This window comes from Ovis canadensis, chromosome 16, assembly GCF_042477335.2.
Source record: "Ovis canadensis isolate MfBH-ARS-UI-01 breed Bighorn chromosome 16, ARS-UI_OviCan_v2, whole genome shotgun sequence".
Lineage (NCBI taxonomy): Eukaryota > Metazoa > Chordata > Mammalia > Artiodactyla > Bovidae > Ovis > Ovis canadensis.
In genome coordinates this window covers 85,040,041-85,052,543 of record NC_091260.1, presented here as the reverse complement: position 1 = coordinate 85,052,543, position 12,503 = coordinate 85,040,041, and positions in this window count along the sequence as shown.

Sequence of the window (12,503 nt, the reverse complement as noted above, 5' to 3'; positions counted from 1 at the left end):
CTGGGGTGCCAGAAACGGGGGGTCCACTTTGGGGGCCTGTGCTGGTGGGGGATCGGAGCCTTGGGGAGCTGTGGGTTTTATCTGCAGTGTGATTACGAGGAATGTCATCGAGCACAGTGCCTGGGGTGGAAAGAAAGAGTCTGTGGGGCTCCAGCCGGCCTTGTGAGCTCATGGACAAAGGTCCAAGGGGTTCTCTGAGGATTCCACACCTTTACCCTTCGTGGATCTCTGCACTTCGAAACACTTCTGAGGACCCCAGCCCACAATCACAAGTTGTCCTCCAGAGGTCGGTTCTCAAATTCCTGACCCCAGGGACATCTAGGTGTGCAGCTGGGCTCATCTTGTACCTGGTGCCCACTGCCCCAGCCAAAACCACCCCTCGTCTACCTCCCTGTCTGCCAGGAAACGGAGGTGGAGACAGTGGGGCCCACTTCCCCGCTGGAGGTTCCACACTAGACAGGGGTGTAGACAGCGGGCCCACTTCTAGAGACTTCCCAATAGACGGAGGTGGAGACAGTGGGCCCACTTCCCCTAGAGGTTCCCCAGTAGACCCCAGTGGGCCCCTCCTCCCCTGGAGGTTCCGCAGTGGATGGAGGTGGAGACAGTGGGGCCCACTTCTCTGGAGGTTCCCCAGCAGACAGAGGTGTAGACAGCGGGCCCACTTCTAGAGACTCCCCAGTAGACGGAGGTGTAGACAGTGGGCCCCTCCCCTGGAGGTTCCGCAGTGGATGGAGGTGTAGACAGTTGGCCCCTCCTACCCTGGAGTTTCCCCAATAGACGGAGGTGTAGACAGTGAAACCCACTTACCCTGGAGGTTCCCGAGTAGATGGTGGTGTAGACAGTGTGCCCACTTCCCCTGGAGTTTCCCCAGTATATGGAGGTGTAGACAGTGGGCCCACTTCCCCTGGGAGATTCCCTGTAGATGGAGGTGGAGACAGTGGGGCCCACTTCCCCTGGAGGTTCCAGAGTAGACGGAGTGTGGACAGTGGGCCCCTTCTCCCCTGGTGATTCCCCAGTAGATGGAGGTGGAGACAGTGGGGCCCACTTCCCCTGGAGCTTTTCCAGTAGATGGAGGTGGAGACAGTGGGGCCCACTTCCCCTGAGGGTCCCCAGGTGTGGATAGTTGGTCCCCAGTGGATGGAAGTGTGGACAGCACGGTCCCTCTGCCCTGGGAGGCGCCATGCTTGCTTACCCCATGAGCTCTGGCCAGCACAGACCGCATGCTCAGAGCGAGGGCGGGCACCCAGCATTCGCGCTTGGGGCCCCTGTGGCGTGGGCCCCTCACCATCTCATGTTGGCCTCTCTGTCCTCCCCACCCCCACCCCTGCAGGACCTTAGGCCCTGGATTCCCCCCGGACCCCAGGATCCGGGATCTCTGAAGCTGGTCTGGGGTGACAGCAATTCCCAGCTTCACTGAGGAGCCTGCCCAGTGCACAGCCTGACTTTAATTTCTGGAGATCCCTGGGGCCTGTGCCCAGACAGAGCGGACATTGAGTTGCTTGCTCTCAGTGCAGGTCGGCCGTAGGCAGGAACCTGTGCTCGTGTGATTGGGGATGTCCCCTGATTCAGGGACGTGAACTGCAAAGAGGTCTGATGTGACACAGATGTGCTCGGGTGGCGCCGTACACAGCTGGAGCAGGCACACACATGGGTGGTGGAGACACACGGGTGGCGGGAGGGGCACACACGGGCAGTCCAGGCGCACAGGTGCGGTGGGCTGGCATACGCTCTGCACGGACCCTCTCAGCGGACTCGGGTTTGTACCAGTGCACATACAGGTGGGGGTGTGTGTGGGCTGGGAGTGCGGCTGCCGCGGGAGAGGCAGGTGGGTTAAGGGCTGGGGGTCCCCAAGCCCTGCCCAGGCATTCACACAGGGAGATGGGGACCCCTGCCCTCCAGGGCCACACCCGAAAGGTCTCAGCACCAGTTGGCCACACGGGGGCGGTGCTGTGCCGCCTGGAGGGCCGCCTGACCCTGGGTCTCACCCAGACCCGAGCCCTGACCGCAGGCGTGGAATTTCCAGAAGCAGCAGAGAAACCCGAGGGAGCGGGTCACCGGTTGTGAGGATGGAAACAGCTCTGGGGCTTTTCCTTTGTCAGGATTCTCCACACTCAGGCCAGCCTGGAGCCCTTGAGAGTCGGTTCGGGGATGGGGCAGAGGAAGGGCTACCGGGAAGCCGGTCCAGCCTCGGGGGGCTCAGGGTGGGGCCGTGCAGGGGGCCAGGCCATCTGCTGCCTCTAGCCTGGTCACTTAGCCCCTGCCCCTGGCTGCCTGCTCTCACACTCCTCCTCCACGGGCATCATGAGCTGATGACCCAGCTCCCTATCTGTCTCCCAGGAACATGATGGATGTGCCCGAGACACCACTGTTCTCATCCAGCTTCCTAGCCCAGTTCTCCACGAAGAGGATGGTCGCCCGGTCACCACCCCGGTCACCGCCCATCACCACAGCCAGCTAGGGGAGCCACCTGCGCAGTCCAGGCGAGCCTGGTCAAAGGGGGAGCGGGCGGGGGCCCAGGGTGGGGGGTCGGGGGCTGCAGCGGAGCTGATGTGAGGAGCAGTGTGTGGCATGGCCGCATCACTGCATCTCCCCTTAAGGGCGAGTGTGAGGGTGACTGTGAGCGTGGAAGTGTGCCAGGGCACGCGTGAGGGTGTCATCGGTCCAGGCTGCAGGCTCCAGGAAGCCAGCCTGTGTGAGAGGCTGAACGGACCTCTTGGGAAGATGGGTAAAGGCAGAGATTCTTACCTGTTGTACGGTGGTGAAAATGTACATAATGAAAAGTTTACCATTTTAACCAGTTTTAAGTGCACAGCTAAAAGCAGAGACATTACTTTGCCAACAAAGGCCCGTCTAGTCAAGGCTATGGTTTTTCCAGTGGTCATGTATGGATGTGAGAGTTGGACTGTGAAGAAAGCTGAGCACTGAAGAATTGATGCTTTTGAACTGTGGTGTTGGAGAAGACTCTTGAGAGTCCCTTGGACTGCAAGGAGATCCAACCAGTCCATTCTGAAGGAAATCAGCCCTTGGTGTTCTTTGGAAGGAATGATGCTAAAGCTGAAACTCCAATACTTTGGCCACCTCATGAGAAGAGTTGACTCATTGGAAAAGACTCTGATGCTGGGAGGGATTGGGGGCAGGAGGAGAAGGGGACAACAGAGGATGAGATGGCTGGATGGCATCACCGACCCAATGGACATGAGTTTGGGTGAACTCCGGGAGATGGTGATGGACAGGGAGGCCTGGCGTGCTGCGGTTCATGGGGTCGCAAAATGTCGGACACGACTGAGCGACTGGACTGGACTGGACTGGACTCGACGGGACTGGACGGGACTGGCGAGCGCAGCTCACAGGTATGAAGTGCACTCAGTGTTTTGCAGCCTCACACCACCCTCCGTGTGAACCCTCATCCTGTGAGGCTGGAGCGCCGTCCCCGTGAACACTGAGTCCCCGCCCCCGCCTGCCACCCACCGTTCTCCAGGAGCCCGACCCCTCTGGGCCCCTGTGTGAGCAAGTCCTGCAGGGTCTGCCCTCCCGGAACGCGTGCACGTCGCTGAGCACGGGGTCCTCAGGTCTCACGCACGCTGGAGCCTGTCTGGGACTCTCCTTCCTGTGTCAGACGTGTGAGTGGAGCACCGTGCGCCCACCCCTCACCTGCTGGTGCACACTCAGGCTGCTTCCAGTCCTTGGCTGTCGTGAACCTGCTGCTGGGAGCCTGGCTGAGCAGGCTCCTCCTCGGCACCGTGCTGTCACTTCCTTCAGGCAGATCCCCAGAGGTGGTGGGTTATGTGACAGATCTATGCTCAAGTTTTTGAGGGACTTCCATCTGTTTTCCACTTGACTGCACTATTTTGCATTCCCACCCACAGTGGCCAAGAGCTCCACTTTCTCCATATCTTGCAACATTTATGTTTTGCCAATTTTTATGTTTTGACTAGTTTTTGGTGTTAGTTCTAGAAGATCTCATAGGTCTTCACCAGTCAGTTCAGTTCAGTCACTCAGTCGTGTCCGACTCTTTGCGACCCCATGAACCGCAGCACGCCAGGCCTCCCTGTCCATCACCAACTCCCGGAGTTCACTCAGACTCGCATCCGTCAAGTCACTGATGCCATCCAGCCATCTCATCCTCTGTCGTCCCCTTCTCCTGCCCCCAATCCCTCCTAGCATCAGAGTCTTTTCCAGTGAGTCAACTCTTCGCATGAGGTGGCCAAAGTATTGGAGTTTCACCTTCAACATCAGTCCTTCCAAAGAACACCCAAGACTGACCTCCTTTAGAATGGACTGGTTGGATCTCCTTGCAGTCCAAGGGACTCTCAAGAGTCTTCTCCAACACCACAGTTCAAAAGCATCAATTCTTCGGTGCTCAGCTTTCTTTATAGTCCAGCTCTCACATCCATACATGACCACAGGAAAAACCATAGCCTTGACTAGACGGACCTTTGTTGGCAAAGTAATCTCTCTGCTTTTCAATATGCTATCTAGTTTGGTCATAACTTTCCTTCCAAGGAGTAAGCGTCTTTTAATTTCATGGCTGCAGTCACCATCTGCAGTGATTTTGGAGCCCAGAAAAATAAAGTTTGACACTGTTTCCACTGTTTCCCCATCTATTTCCCATGAAGTGATGGGACCAGATGCCATGATCTTCGTTTTCTGAATGTTGAGCTTTAAGCCAACTTTTTCACTCTCCTCTTTCACTTTCATCAAGAGGCTTTTGAGTTCCTCTTCACTTTCTGCCATAAGGGTGGTGTCATCTGCCTATCTGAGGTTACTGATATTTCTCCCGGCAATCTTGATTCCAGCCTGTGCTTCTTCCAGCCCAGAGTTTCTCATGATGTACTCTGCACAGAAGTTAAATAAGTCGGGTGACAATATACAGCCTTGACGCACTCCTTTTCCTATTTGGAACCAGTCTGTTGTTCCATGTCCTATTCTAACTGTGGCTTCCTGACCTGCGTACAGCTTTCTCAAGAGGCAGGTCAGGTGGTCTGGTGTCCCATCTCTTGAAGAATTTCCCACAGTTTAGGTCTTCATAAAACTGTTCAGTTTCAGCTTCTTTGGCATTAGTGGTCGGGGCATCTACTTCGATTACCATGATGTCATTCATAAAGGAAATCAACCCTGAATAGTCATTGGAATATTCATTGGAAGGACTGATGCTGAAGCTCCAATCCTTTGGCCACCTGACGCAAAGAGCCAACTCACTGGGAAAGCCCCTGATGCTGGGAAAGATTGAAGGCAGGAGGAGAAGGGGGTGACAGAGGCTGAGATGGTTGGACGGCATCACCGACTCGATGGACATGGGTTTAAGCAAACTTCAGGAGATGATGAAGGACAAGGAAGCTTGGTGTGCTGCAGTTCATGGGGTCACAAAGACTTGGACACGACTAAGTATCTTCTTCAAAGATGGAGAAGGTCTATACAGTTAGTAAAAACAAGACCGAGAGCTGACTGTGACTCAGATCATTAACTCCTTATTGCGAAATTCAGACGTAAATTGAAGAAAATAGGGAAAACCACTAGACCATTCAGGTATGACCTAAATCAAATCCCTTATGACTATACAGTGGAAGTGACAAATAAATTCAAGGGATTAGAGCTGATAGAGTGCCTGAAGAACTGTGGATGGAGGTTCGTGACATTGTATAGGAGGCAGTGATGAAGACCATCCCCAAGAAAAAGAAACACAAAAAAGTAAAATGGCTGTCTGAGGAGGCCTTACAAACAGCTATGAAAAGAAGAGAAACTAAAGGCAAAGGAGAAAAGGGAAGACATACCCATTTGAATGCAGCGTTCCAAAGAATAGCAAGGAGAGATAAGAAAGCCTTCCTTAGTGATCAATGCAAAGAAATAGAGGAAAACAACAGAATGGGAAAGACTAGAGATCTCTTCAAGAAAATTAGAGATACCAAGGGAACTTTTCATGCAAAGATGGGCACAATAAAGGACAGAAATGGTATGGACCTAACAGAAGCAGAAGATATTAAGAAGAGGTGGCAAGAATACACAGAAGAACTGTACAAAAAAAGATCTTCATGACCCAGATAATCACGATGGTGTGATCACTCACCTAGAGCCAGACATCTTGGAATGTGAAGTCAAGTGGGCCTTGGGAAGCATCACTACGAACAAAGCTAGTGGAGGTGGTGGAATTCCAGTTGAGCTATTTCAAATCCTCATAAGAGATGATGCCGTGAAAGTGCTGCACTCAATATGCCAGCAAATTTGGAAAACTCAGCAGTGGCCACAGGACTGGAAAAGGTCAGTTTTCATTCCAATCCCAAGAAAGGCAATGCCAAAGAATGCTCAAACTACAGCACAATTGCACTCATCTCACATGCTAGTAAAGTAATGCTCAAAATTCTCCAAGACAGGCTTCAGCAATACGTGAACCATGAACTTCCAGATCAAGCTGGATTTAGAAAAGGCAGAGGAACCAGAGATCAAATTGCCAACATCTGCTGGATCATCAAAAAAGCAAGAGAGTTCCAGAAAAACATCTACTTCTGCTTTATTGACTATGCCAAAGCCTTTGACTGTGTGGATCACAATAAACTGTGGAAAATTCTGAAAGAGATGGGAATACCAGACCACCTCACCTGCCTCCTGAGAAACCTGTATGCAGGTCAAGAAGAAGCAACAGTTAGAACTGGACAAGGAACAACAGACTGATTCCAAATAGGGTAAGGAGTACATCAAGGCTATATATTGTCACCGTGCTTATTTAACTTCTATGTAAGTACATCATGGGAAATGCAGGGCTGGATGAAGCACAAGCTGGAATCAAGATTGCTGGGAAAAATATCAATAACCTCAGATAGGCAGATGACACCACCCTTATGGCATAAAGCGAAGAGGAACTGAAGAGCCTCTTGATGAAGGTGAAAGAAGAGAGTGAAAAAGTTGGCTTAAAGCTCAACATTCAGAAAACGAAGATCATGGCATCTGGTCCCATCACATCATGGGAAATAGATGGGGAAACAGTGGAAACAGTGTCAGACTCTATTTTGGGGGCTCCAAAATCACTGCAGATGGTGACTGCAGCCATGACATTAAAAGACGCTTACTTTTAATGTAAGAAGAAAAGTTGTGAGCAACCTAGATAATATATTCAAAAGCAGAGACATTACTTTGGCATTACTACAACAACGGTCCATCTAGTCAAGGCTATGGTTTTTCCTGTGGTCATGTATGGATGTGAGAGTTGGACTATAAAGAAAGCTGAGCGCCAAAGAATTGATGCTTTTGATCTGTGGTGTTGGAGAAGACTCTTGAGAGTCCCTTGGACTGCAAGGAGATCCAACCAGTCCATTCTAAAGGAGATCAGTCGTGGGTGTTCTTTGGAAGGACTGATGCTGATGCTGATACTCCAATACTTTGGCCACCTCATGCAAAGAACTGACTCATTGGAAAAGCCTGTGATGCTGGGAAATATTGAAGGCAGGAGGAGAAGGGGACGACAGAGGATGAGATGCTTGGATGGCATCACTGACTCAATGGGCATGAGTTTGAGTAAACTCTGGGAGTTGGTGATGAACAGAGAAGCCTGGTGTGCTGCAGTCCACGGGGTCGCAAAGAGTCGGACACGACTGAGCGACTGGACTGAACTGACCTGAAGCAACTGAACAATGTTTGACAGTAGCTATCCTAATAAGTGTGAGATCATATCTTATTTGTGGTTTTTATTTGCATTTCCTTAATAATCTGTGAAAAAGCCAACTTAAAACTCAATATTTAAAAAAGTAAGATCATGGCATCCGGCCCCATCACTTCATGACAAATAGAAGGGGAAAAGGTGGGAGCAGTGACAGGTTTCTTCCTCTTGCTCTAAAATCGCTGTGGATGGTGACTGCAGGCATGAAATTAGAAGACGCTTGCTTCTTGGCAGGAAAGTTGTGACAAACCTAGACAGTGTATTTAAAGGCAAAGACATCACCCTTGTCAAGCATCCCTGACTATAGTGTGAGGGTTTGTTTCTGGGCTGTTTTGTTGGTCTATACTTACCTGTTTTATAGATGAGAAAGTGAAGGCTCAGCGAGGACCCATAATGTGGCCAAGGTCATGTGGTAAGTGGTGCTTAGGCTGGGGTTTGGCGGAAGGGTGCCCTGGCCCTGCTGTATTCATGCAGAGGTGGGTGCACAGGGGGCCCGTCAGACCCAGCCACTCCTCCCACCAGGCCCCGTCCAGCCCGGCTGTGCTCGGCCCTCACCTGGTTCACAGAGGTGCAGACTAGCTTCCAGCAATGAGGTCTCATTGAAATTGTCTTCCAGCAACGCACAGAAACAGAGAGGTAAACGTCTGCCCCCAGAACCCAGGAAGGGCAAATTCCAGGGGAAAGCTGGCAGTGCGTGTCCCCAGAGCCTGGTGGGGCTCAGGGGGGCAGCGGCAGGGGGTGGCTGAGGGCTCCCTGAACAGGGAGCCCCTCCGCCCTTGAGCAGGAGCCACCCCCTGAGACAGCACCCACAGGTATGCACTGCCCAACAGGCCCAGCGCTCTGTCCACCCCAGCAGTGCCTCCCTCTGTGAGAAGCGCGGGACGGTTCCCTCGGCACCTGTAAGAGGGCAGAGCAAGGACCTGAGGACAGCTCAGAGCTCCTGACGTCCACAGTCTCAGAGACGGCCGGAGACATCGCATCAGTTAGAAAAGAACCACTTCTGGTCACAGAAATGACACAGAATGGACGCAGAGCAGCTGGAAGGGAAAAGCTAGAGAACAGAGCCAACTGTGGGGAATAGAAGTTCGGAACAGAAGAGAGCCTTTTCCAGAGCTAAGGTGCGCCGGGAGGACTGGAGGGGAGCGCGGGCGCAGACAGGAGCAGGGAACTCTGCGGAGCCGCCCTCAGCCCGACAGGGCAGTTTCTGAGAAGGCCCCCCACGTCCCTGGAACTGGGGAGCTCCTGCAGGAGAAGGGGCCGGTCCCCGGTGGACAGAGCCTGGAGGGGGGCCTGAGGGGTCAGGGCGGGGGGCTGAGGCGGCCTGACTCACGGAGCTGCGGAAGGCTCGCTTCTCAGACACCAAAGGATGTGGGGGACGAGGCAGGTTCAAAGAAACCCAAGTGAGTCATCGTTCTTGGGGAGCGGGTTGTGCAACAAAGGAAGCAGCTCTAGCGAGCTGCCCATCCTCCCCCCGCCCCGCCCCGCCTCTCCCCTGCCCTCCTCCCTCTCCCCCTCCCCTTCCCTGCTCTCTCCCCTCCCCGCCCCGCCCGCCCGCCCCCTTCCCCACCCTCCCCCTGCCTCTTCCTTCCCCCGCCCCCTCCCTTCTGTCCCCACAGCGGCTGGTTCTGGGCTGTGAGGCTGTAGCAGGTTAGGGTTAGGGGTGAAGTTAATAGATGAAAGTTCCTGCTGCCTGGCCCCCCTCAACAAAAAACCCAAAGGTCAGGAGTGAGGGAGGCAGGGGTGGCCTCTGCCTGAAGCTGAAGGATACACCGGACAGCATTCCAGTCAGAAGGATCCTGGAGCAAGAGGAGGGGAGGGCGGAGCCTGGGGGTCTTGGCTGCACCCTCTTCACAAGCAGGGCTCCTGGGGATCCTGACCCCCCGCCAGGCCGGAGGGCACAGTCCCTCGTCTGCTCTGTGCCCTGGAGCAGGAAGCTCTGCTTGGCCGTGCACTGGACACTGGGCACACTCAGGCACACTCAGGGAGGCACACTCAGGGAGGCACACTCAGTTAGGCACACTCCGGGATGGCCCTCAGGCAGGGAGGGGGCACTGCGGCACTCTGGGCTCCCCCCCCTCGCGGGGGGACAGAGAAAGCGCAGCCCTGAACGAGGGCTGCTTGGGCAACACGCTGTCCCCCGGGGCCGGGGGGCCTGGCTCCTGTGCTGGGCACCTGCAGAGCAACTGCACACCCCGTCCGCCCTCGAGGAGGCCTTGGCCGTCTGGGGAGGTGGGGAGGTTGGAGCGGGCAGCACAGCAGGGATGGCGCTCAGGCTCGCGTAGCCGTCAGGTCACCCACCTCCCAGGACGGCAAGTCTGGGGCGCGGACGCAGACACCCAGTGAGCAGCGAAGGCACCTGGGGGTGGTCTCTTTCCCAAGCCTCTTCCCTGCCAGGTGGTGGCTACCCTCCCACCCTAGCAGGACAAATGATCTAAGGAAGAGGAGTCTGTCCCTGGCTGGTTGGACCTTCGTTGCCGGGGCAAGGAGGGCGGGGAGAGAGGGCAGACTCAGCAACCTGGAGCCTATTTGCAGTTGGGGCTCCTGGGTGTGGAGGGAGGGGAGGTTCTGAAGAGAACCCCGCCCGAGTCGCAGCCCCAGAGGGGCACAGTGCGGGGGGCGGTGGGCAGGGTGGGCACGTTGCTCAGTCGCTTGGTTGTGTCCGACTCTCAGCGACCCCACGGACTGCAGCCTGCCAGGCTCGCCTGTACATGGGATTCCCCAGGAGAAAACACTGGAGTGGGTTGCCATTTCCTTCTCCACACGGTGGTGAATAAAACAGGGCACCCACAAGCTGCCGTGTGTCTCCACGGTCTGTGTGGACTGTGTCCTGCTGGCCTCCTGGGAACACTGCCCAGGTGGGAATGCCCACTCACGGTGGGAATGCACCCGGGGGCTCTCATAAAGGGGCTTCAGAGGAGGCACCGCCCTGGGAGGGCTGCCCTGTTTGTGTTCAGTCCCAGTGACGCCCCCAGGTCTGCAGAGGCCGTGGGCTCTGGGGCAGGCACAGCCGACGGGAGGCTGGAGTGGCGGGGGCGGTGCGTGGACACTGGCTTCTCTGTGCTCGGCGTAGGGAGGCCCCGGGAAGAGGCAGCAAGACGCGCTGAGGTGTCTCACTCAGGCGGGCTCCCCAGGGGGCTGGTGGGTGCGTAGGAATGATGCCCGGGCAGCAAGCTCGAGGGGACACAGTGGATGCCGGGCTCTGTAAACAAAGCTCCGTGTCCTTCTGTCACCCACCCAGGGATCTCCACCCTCCATCCTGCTCTGAGGGCCTCCTACAGGCGTGGCCTTCACAGAGGGGACCCTGTTGCCCCTGCGGTCCGAGATGTACCCTCCCAACGTCTTACGCGTGCTTTCCCTTTCTTTTTAACAAAAGGGGAAAACAATGAAAGTAGTTCAAAAGCACTCCGTGCTTCTGCAAAATAATCAGCAATTGTGGACTTTTTACAAGGGAAAGAAATGAGAGTTTGCCTGTGATCTGAGTTATGCACCCGGAGTCTTTCTGCGCACAACACACTTTACAAAAATTGGATCAAGATACAGCAGCTGATTCTAACTGCTTAAAAAACACAGCCACAGAGCTGCATGTTGCTCCATGTCAAAAGGTAATATAAAACAGTAATAATAAAAGCTGACACTTTGAGTCCTTGTTCTGGAGTGGGGACTCTGCTTTTCCTCAGGTAGAAGTGAATGGACCTGGTGAGTTTGCCTATTAGACACTGGAGCAAGAAACATCTGTGTGATTTCAGGCAAGAATAGGCCCTGTAAAAGGCAGAGGAGATGGACAGCAGGGTTTGATCTGGGGTGGATGTTCTCTCTGAGGACAGAGGATCAGAGCGCCAGTCCTGCCAGTAGCTGCAGAAGAGATTTCCTGGAGCAGGAGCAAGTGCCAAGGTCCTGAGGCCTGTGGTCTGTGAGGTCAGGATGGGACCAGGGTTCTGGGTGGGGGTGGGATCAGGGCTGGCTGCAGGCTTGCATGAAGACAATGCGAGGTTCCCTGGGGACCGGGGAGGGTCCGGATTGCCGAGCAACACAAGGAGGCCCCTGGGCCGAGGTCTCCGGGGACCCTTCAGACTTTGTGGAGAACCCAGGGTGTGAGGTGAGATTCATGGATGTCTGGGAGGCTCTGGGCCAGATATGCAGCTCCAACCCAGTGAGGGAAAGCGGGCCTTCCAAAGTCCGGACATGTCCACCAAGATGGAGGGAGGGTAGGAGGGTCAGGGTGGAAGAGAGGGAAGGAGCGGGGGAAAGATGGGAAGGGTCGGCTGGAGGCCTTAGCTCCCGTGAACCAGAAAAGTCCGGATCAAGACTTCCTCCTGGAAGGTGCGAGGTTAAAAGTACTATATTAATATTTTAAACTGTAAGACCCTTTGGTTTTAGCAATAACCCCACTGAAGCAGGTAGAGCAGGATATGCTGCGTTACACATTCTGATCCGGATGCCGGGACCCAGCGGCTAGGGGAGTTCGGACCCTGCACCTCCTCACCGCGGTTAGGTGCCCACCGGCCTCAGCTGGCGGGGCGGAAGGGGGCCGCGACTGGAGGCGAGGACTAGAGTCCGGGGCTCCCGCGGGGAGCATGCGGGCCCCGAGGGGCACAGCGCAGCCTGGAGGCGACAGGGCGTCGAGCGCTCCGCGAGGACGCGGGAGGCGCAGGGCCCCAGCCCGCCGTGGCTCGCTCGGACTCGGGGACCACGGGGAGAGAGGGGCGCGGGGCAGGACGCCCCGGGCGGGGACGCACGAGCCGACCCGGGGACCCGGACCGCGCGGGGTGCACGCGCGCGCCCCCTGCCGCCGCCGGGGCCCGGTCGTCTCGGGGCGGGGCGGCTCGCGTGCCGGGGTGGAGCTGTCCTTTCGCGG